The following is a 9,346-nucleotide window of genomic DNA, read 5'->3' as shown; positions in this document are numbered from 1 at the left end:
ATATATAATTATATTTTATATTATTGTTTAATTAACATTCATGGTTATTTTATTCTTATATTTTATTGTTTTATTTTCCTATCATTTTATTTTCTTAGTTATAAAGTAATTTTAAATTTCTTCATTTGAAAATAATCGTGTGATTAATGATTTAATTTAATCAAGTCTCATTTAACATCCATCACTTTATTTTTATTATTTATTGTTATATATTGATATACCTATTTTTCTTTTTCTATGTTTATGTATTTGATGCCATCGTCATGATTATTATCATTGTTATTGTTATTGTTAGTTATTATTCATTGCTTTATCATTTTAGTCCTCCGTTAAATTAATATTGTGTGTGTGTGTGTGTTATACATTTTGTGTTTGTTTGTGTGTGTGTTGATCAATCTATGTTGTTAGTATAATTTGTTTTATCATATGAATTATTTGTTTTATCCATCAACTTATTTGTTTAATAAGTTTGGTTATTTATATTTTTGTTTCTTTATATTATGCCTCTTTCAATTGTATTTTATTATAAACTATATTTTAGCTTGTGTGTGTGAAATATTTTTTTACTATAATATTTATTTTTTATGCTTTATTTATTAATTTTATCATAATTCTAATTGTTATTATAATTTTAGTTTGAATTATGGCAAATCTTATCAAATTTGAATTTACGACTGTTGATATCACGGGAAAGAATTATCTATCATGGGTGCTAGATACTGAAATTCACTTGGACGCCAAAGGTTTAGAAAAAGCAATTTTACCTAAAAATCGAGCAAGTAGTCAAAACAAGGTCAAGGCATTATATTCCTTTGTCGTTATCTTCATGACGGGCTAAAAGTTAAATACCTTACAATAAAAGATCCATTAGAATTGTAGATTAATCTAAAAGAAAAGTATGACCACTAGAAAATGATAATTTTACCTAAAGCCCAATATGAATGGATGCATTTGAAGTTGTAAGATTTAAAATTGTAAGTGTATATAATTCAGTAGTTTTTAAAATAAGTTTTCAATTGAAATTATGTGACGAAAAAATCAATGATAAAGACTTATTAGAGAAGACGTTTTTAACTTTTCACGCTTCAAATGTGCTCCTGCAGTAGCAATATCGTGAAAAGGATTTTAAAAAGTATTTTAAATTAATTTCTTGTCTTCTTGTGGTTGAACAAAATAATGAGCTGCTAATGAAAAATCATGAAATTCGTCCCACTAAATCAACTCCATTTTCTGAAATGAATGTGACTATATGTCGTAATTACTATAATCGTGGTCATGGCCGTGGCCGTGGCCGTGGCAGGGGACATGCTAATTATAATGGCGGGGGTGGTACTAGTTATAATCATAACACCCACTAAAAGAAGAAAAATAATGAAGGGCAAAAAAAAATTGTAAGAGCGACCCTTTAAAAGTTGTTGAAAATCAATGTTATCGATGTGGTATGAAGGGGCATTAATGTGGAATCAAATTATGTAAGAGCAAAAAAAAAAATGAAAGAGCATCCAAAAAAGCTTTATCAAGCCTCCATCAAAAGAAATTCAAATAATGTGGAATCAAATTTTACTTTTTAAAATGATGATATTGAGGCACATTTTGCATACAAAAATTATGATATCAATGAGTTGGATGATATTAATGGCCTTGATACTATGGCACACTTAGAGGTGGCTAATTTCTTTGAAAATTAGGATTAGACAAGTTTAGTTAAAAAATAATTAAAATAATTTGGATTATGATTCGTTTATATTTTTATTTTCTTGTAATTTAGGTTATGTTTCATTTAATTTTTTTTTTTCTTGTAATAAAAGCATTATTTCTATGAATAAATTTTATTTTATTAAATATTCATTTTAATACATTCTCTTTTTTTTTAAGAATATGGATATTTTCTTTTCTTCATTGGACACAAGAATGAAAATATATGTCTCCTGGATAGTGCTACAACACACACCATAGCTAAAGATAAAAAATATTTTACTTGTTTAACAATAACAGATGGAAGCGTTAATACCATAACGGGTAATACTAAATTAACCAATGGCTCCATAAGAGCAATTATAATATTACCCAAAAAAAAAAATTATTATAGATGACGCATTATATTCATCTAAGTTTCAAAAAAATTTATTAAACTTTAAATATATCTGTCGAAATGAGTATCATATTGAGACTGCAAATGAAAAAGATATTGAATACCTATATATTATAGATTTTAGATTTGAAAAGAAATGTGTCTTAGAGAAATTATTCACATTATTCTATAATTTGTATGCACAACTGTTAGTACAGTGAAATAAATGTAATAGTTAATAAGAAGTTTATCAACTAAGATACATTTATTGTTTGGCATGATCGGTTAGGCTATCCCAATTCAACTATGATGCGAAGAATTATTGAAAATTCACATGGATATCCATTAAAGAACTAAAAAATTCTTCAATTTAAAGTTTTTCATGTGCTGCTTGTTCTCAAAGAAAATTAATTAAAAGATCTTCAATTGTGAAAGTGGGAATGAAATATCCTACTTTTCTTGAACATATCCAAGGGAATATATAGGGACCTATCCATCCACCATGTGGACTATTCAAATATTTTATGATTTTAATAGATGCATCTACAAAATGATCATATGTGTGTTTGTTATCAACACGTAATCTAGCATTTGCTAGATTACTTGCCCAGATAATTCAATTAAGAGCATAATTTTTAGATTATGCAATTAAGATAATTTGTCTTGATAATGTAAGTGAATTTTTATCTTAAATTTTTTATCAGTATTGCATATCAACTAAAATAATAGTTGAAAAATTTATTACTCATGTCCACACTCAAAATAGTTTAGTATAATCATTCATTAAATGTCTCCAATTGATAGCTTGACCAATGCTCTTAAGGATAAAACTTACTATTTTCGCATGGGGACATGCGATTTTACATGCAATAGCACTTGTGCTCTTCAAGCCAACAAGTTATCATAATTTTTTTCCATTATAAGTGGCTTTTGGTCTAGAGCCAAATATTTCTCATCTTATAATTTTTGGATCTACAGTATTTGTTCCTATTACTCCATCACAACGCACAAAGATGGGACCTCAAAGAAGGTTGAGAATATATGTTAGTTTTGAATCTCCTTCTATAATCATGTATTTAAAACCATTAACTGGAGATTTATTCATGGCACGTTTTGATGATTGCCATTTCGATGAAACAATTTTTTCCAACATTAAGGGGAGAAAAATATGCAGCTGGAGAAAGAAATTACATGGAATAAATTATTATTATCTCATATAAATTCCCATACAAAACAATGTGAACTTGAAGTTAAAAGAATAATTTATTTGTAAAATATTATAAATCAATTGCCAAATGCATTTACTAACCATAAAAGAATTACCAAATCTCATATTCCAACTGAAAATGTTCCTATTAGAATCGATATCCCAGCAAAAAATTAGAAAGTGCAAATGAATCTAAGTCACGTCTAAAATATGGCAGACCAATTGCTTTAAAGATAAAATTCATAGAAAGAAGAAAGAAATAAAAAATAAAGATGGCATAGTAAAGGAGGCTAGTACTCTAGAAGAGTATGGAGACATAGCTAATCAAAATACCCCAAAAGAGGTCCAGGTACCTGAAGATAATGAAGAGATCTCAATAAGTTATGTCACTATAGGAAAAAGAAAGAATCGAAAAAATATAGTCGTCGACGACATATTTTCATATAATGTTGCTATGGAAATAATGAATCAAAATGAGGATTTATAATTGAAATCGATTGAAAAATGTAGACATAAAAATGATTGGCCAAAATGAAAAGATGCAATTCAAGCAGAATTAAATTCAATTGAAGTTTTTGAACCTGTAGTCTGAATATTTAATGGTGTAAAGTCAGTTAGATATAGATGGGTATTTGTGCGAAAATGAAATGAGAAAAATGAAGTCGTTAGATATAAAGTACGACTAATAGCATAAGGATTTTTATAAAAACCTGATATTGATTATGAAGAGACATATTCTCCTATGGTATACACAATCACTTTAAGATATTTAATTAGTCTAGCAATACACAGAAAACTTGATATGCACATAATGAATGTTGTTACGGCCTATCTATGTGACTCTTTAGATACAAAAATTTATATGAAAATTCTTGAAAGATTCAAATTACTAGAAGCATGTAAATATTCTCGAGAAAAATATGCAATTCATTTGAATAAATCTTTATATGGACTGAAACAATCTGAAAGGATGTGGTATAATCGTCTCAGTAAATATTTATTAAACGAAGGTTATAAAAATAATTCAATCTTTCCATGTGTTTTATAAAGAGTAATGGGTCAAAGTTTATTATAATTGCTGTCTATGTGGGTAATTTAAATATAATTGAAACTCTTGAAGAACTCCAGAAGACAATTGATTGTTTAAAGAAAGAATTTGAAATAAAAGATCTAGAAAGAACAAAATTTTACCTCGATTTACAAATCAAGCACTTAGCAAATGAAATTTTTCTTCATTAATCAACTTACATTGAAAAAATATTGAAGCAATTTTACACGGACAACGCACATTTATTAATTATTTCGATAGTTGTAAGATCTCTTGATGAGAAAAAAGATCATTTTTGCCCTTAAGAGAAAGATGAAGAACTTTTTGGTCCTAAAATACCATATCTTAGTGCTATAGGTGCATTGATGTATCTTGCCAATTCAACAAGACCTGAAATTACATTTGCTGTAAATTTATTAGCAAGATTTAATTCTTCCTCGACAAAAAGCCATTAGAATGGAGTTAAACACCTATTTCGATATCTCTGATGGATAATTATATGAGATTATTTTATTCTAATAAATTTGGATCACAACTTTTTGGTTATGCAGATGCAGGATTTCGATCAAATCCACATAAAGGCAGATCACAAATTGCATATTTATTTACTTGTTGGGGTACGACAATATTTTCACATTCAACAAAACAAACACTAGCTGCTACCTCACCAAATCATGCAAAATAGTTACAATTCACAAAACAAGTAGAGAATGTATTTAGCTAAGGTCAATAATCCATCATATCCAAATGATGTGTGGTTTATTGTTGAAAAAAAAATTCCAACAATATTATTTGAGGACAACACAGCATGCATAGCTCAATTAAAAGAAGGATATATCAAAGGAGATTAAACAAAACGTATTTCTCAAAAAAAAAATTCACTCATGACCTTTTGAAAAGCAGTGATATAGTTGTTCAGTAAAATTGCTCATATGACAATCTTGCAAATTTATTTACTAAGATACTACCAACTTTGACATTTGAGAAGTTAGTGTATGAAATTGGAATGCACAAACTCAAAGACATAAAGTGATATTGTTATCAAAGGAAGACTACGGGGAGTAAATATTATGTTATACTCTTTTTTCCTTTTTAAGGTTTTGTCCTACTAGGTTTTCCTAGAAAGGTTTCCAATGAGGCAACAATATTGAGTATTTAAAATATTGTGTACTCTTTTTCTTCATTAGGATTTCATCCCATTGTGTTTTCCTTAGTAAGATTTTAATGAGACACAGTGTTTATTATCGACATTCAAGGGTGAGTATTATAAATATTATGTTGTAGATCGGATGTCCATAACTCATAACCCTTAGAATTTATTTGTCTTTAATGTCCTCATAAATGGCAAAGAGGGAGTTTCTTAGATTTAATAACTTATAACCTTTAAAAGTTACATAATACATCATTATATGCCTCATTATAACTTTGTAATATTAAAATAAGATTTGAATGGCTAGAGGCTCATAAACAGAGGTCACGTTCAAAGCCCATGTACATTAATGAGTAAGAATTCTCTTCCATTATTTTCTTTCTATTTCTTGTACTGTCTTATCCTTCTCTACTTTTCATATTAACTATATTTTATAACATAAAAAAATATTTCTTTTTCTAGAACAAAACATTATTCACAAGGAAGTGTACGGATATTCAAAGGGAATAACAAAAAATGAAAAAATGCTATAGAAATTTCTAGCATTTATATCACTCGTTTCTGTAAATATTCTATCTTATTTTTTTTTTAACAAATATTCAATGTTATTAAAAATTATAAAATTGCATTCACCAGAAAAAATTATAAAATTGCATCTTCGAATTTAAAATTGCTCTCCCTTCTTCTTCTTTGCTATCTTCTGGAGGAGAGAGCAAAGAGAGCAGCTTGAAAGAGCTGCGTCGAGCCCTTTCCAACCACAGTGTGCCTATCGTTTGTCTCTACGTTATTAACCAGAACACGAAGCCTTTTAATGGCGTATTCGAGCCTCAGCTTCATGAATCAACACACACTCCTGTTGAGAATAGATATAGTTAGTTAACTTCTCAAATCACTCAAGTAACTCAGAAGCTCACAGCCCTTAATCTCCACCATACACTCCTCGCTCATCTTCCTCCAGTACACCTCAGACAGCACTGGATCTGCCCTGCACCATCATCGATAACATTCAAACCAGAAACTATACATATCATAGACATAGACACACACACGGATCTAAATTGGTACCTTGTTGGTTGATGTTGATGAAGGAGTTGGGGAGAGGAGAAATGTTGGCGGCGAAGGGGAAGCCATTATTGTTGGAGTTGAGAGGAAGAGAAGAAGCAAGATTGGGTACAAGTGATGAAGTAGTAGCACTATGATAAAGGCCTGTACTGTGATAAATTTTTCTCTCTCTTAAAGATAAGGTCAGACATGGACGCTACATTTTGAGATTCTAGTCTTAACTGGGAAGAAGTTTCTGAGTGATTAGAGCTGGTCAGGGTGGATAACAAAGGCATATTGAGATGAGAGAGAGACATGGATCAGCAGCCGAGTGGAGAAAGAAACTGAATGAACCAACATGCTCTTCCTTTACTTCAAACTAATAGACATTAGTTTCAATTTAACGACGGGGCAAAATTGTTTTAAATTTCTTATCAAAAAAAAATTGTTTTAAATTTAGTTGTTTAAAATTTAAAATATATTATTATTAGTCCAGGACCTGATAACGTATCATGTTCCTATCCCTTATTATAAACCTTCCCTGGAAATGCTGATGGTCGAGGCCTGAGACTATATGACATCGCCGCCTATGATTGTTAACTTAGTTTTTTATTTTGTTGACTGTTACAATTATCGTTGTGTCATGTTTATGGACAGAGTGCTAGCAGAATAGGCCGGATGCTTTTAGGTCGGTGCACGACTGGTATGATTTACTTATGATAATGACAATGATGGGTAAGCCACATCGTGAATAACTATAATCTGGGGATATCCCTAGTTTGCGAATATAAGTTTATCCTTTTATCTACCAGGTTAACATTCGGTAATTATGGTAGAGTTTTATTCTAATAAACAATGTTTGTATTACAAGGGATGGAATTTTTTCTAGCATGATAATTATTTTTATCAGTTTTAGATTTTATTACCTTGATAGTTGTTTGTTTAAAGGGGATTTAGAAAGTTAGGCATTATTTTATAGAGATTTTTATAAAAAGTAGACATTATTTTATGTTTAATTACAATAATAAAAAAGTAATTACTAGTTAATTGCTTTTAAATTTTATGATACCTTCTTTAATTTTTATTTTATAAAATAATTTATTATTATATCATATTAAAATTTTATTATATTTTCAATTATCCTACTTTTTTAAAACACTTTCTTTCATCTACGGCATTAAATTACTTTCAAAAATCACTCAAAACAAAACAGCTTTTCAAAATAATTAAAAATTTGCCTTTTTTTTTAAGATTTTAATTATTTTTAAATGTTTAAACTAATATCATAAAAACTCACAATATGAATTGAAAAAAAGTAATTTTTCATAAAAATAAGTTAAAACACGAAGCCCTGATTTTGTAGAAATGTTGTAAAAAATGAAAATTATTTTATACATAATTACAATAATTAAAAAGCAATTGTCAGTTAATTATTTTTAACTTTTATGATAACCTCTTTGATTTTCATTTTACAAAAATAATTTATTATTTAATTATTTTAAATTTCATAATATTTTTGTGTATATCACTTTTTTCAAATATTTTCTCTCTTCTATTACATCCAATTATTTTGTGAAGTCATTTAAAATAAATTTTTAAATTATTTAAAATAAATTTTAAAATAATAAAAAAATATTTTTTTAGATTCTGGTTACTTTCAAAAATTTAAACGATTATCATTAAAATTTACAAAATAATTTTTTTCTTAAAAAATAAGTAATTTTTTTTATAAAATATGTCAAAACAAACAAACCCTTAATTTTTTACGATGGCAATTTGAGAAAGTATGATATTTTTTAATCTTTAATAAATTAATTTCCATTTAATCGTATACTCACTCCGTTAAAAATATAAAGCATTTTTAATTAAGTTTCGCTCTCAATAAAGTAATTATATACTTTCAAACTAACCTTATCTTTTTATATTTACCCATATTAAACATCCTATAATAAATATAAAATCATTATCAACATAGACACTTTTAAAAAAAATAATAATTACGTTTTAAAAAATTAAAAATACTTTATATTTTTTAACATTCAATTCCTTAAAAAATATCTTATATTTTAAAAAAAGAATATATAGAAGTAATTATACTACACCTACTGTGTGGAGTGGAGGGGCACCTTAGCTCAACCCACTAAAGTAGGCTAATAGGCCAGGGGCTTGGCCCACATCGTTATTAATATATTTTTTAATTGACATTTTTTAAACATAATTTCTCACACCCAACTTTAGTTTCTCAACAGACAATTAACTTAAATTTAGAATTCACACACACTCAAAACAAATCCATAATCACAGACTTTACAAAAAAAAATTTTATTTTTTTACTATTCATAAATATTTTGTTAGAAGCAATCTAATTCAAAACACGATTAAACATTAAATATAAACATCTCTTCAAACAAAATTCAAATATTAATTTATTACGTTACAAAAAGCTAGCGTCTTCCCCTAGTCCTATTCCTATTCGTTACAAATTGTTTTATTTATCACATTATTCGTATTAAATATTTGAATCCCACCTATACGAAGCATGACCTTCTGAAATGAATTCCTCATGTTATTTCCATTATTTGCAACAGATGATACAAATGTATAAATTATTACTAGTTTATACAAAGTTATATAAAAAATAACTTGGGGAAGAGAGAGAGAGAAGGAAGTGATTAGAATGCTAATTTTCAAATACAAAAATAATTTAAAAATAAAAATCACCTGGGCTAAATGGTTCGTACCAAAATTGGCTCACTTTTAAATAAACTGTTCCCTTCTTTCGTAGCATCTAGCCAGCGAAAATTGGTTTGGGATAGTCATAGAGATCCA

This window comes from Prosopis cineraria, unplaced genomic scaffold (assembly GCF_029017545.1).
Source record: "Prosopis cineraria cultivar Desert tree isolate PC_DT_omini unplaced genomic scaffold, ASM2901754v1 PC3, whole genome shotgun sequence".
NCBI lineage: Eukaryota > Viridiplantae > Streptophyta > Magnoliopsida > Fabales > Fabaceae > Prosopis > Prosopis cineraria.
Note: the sequence above shows the minus strand (reverse complement) of the source record.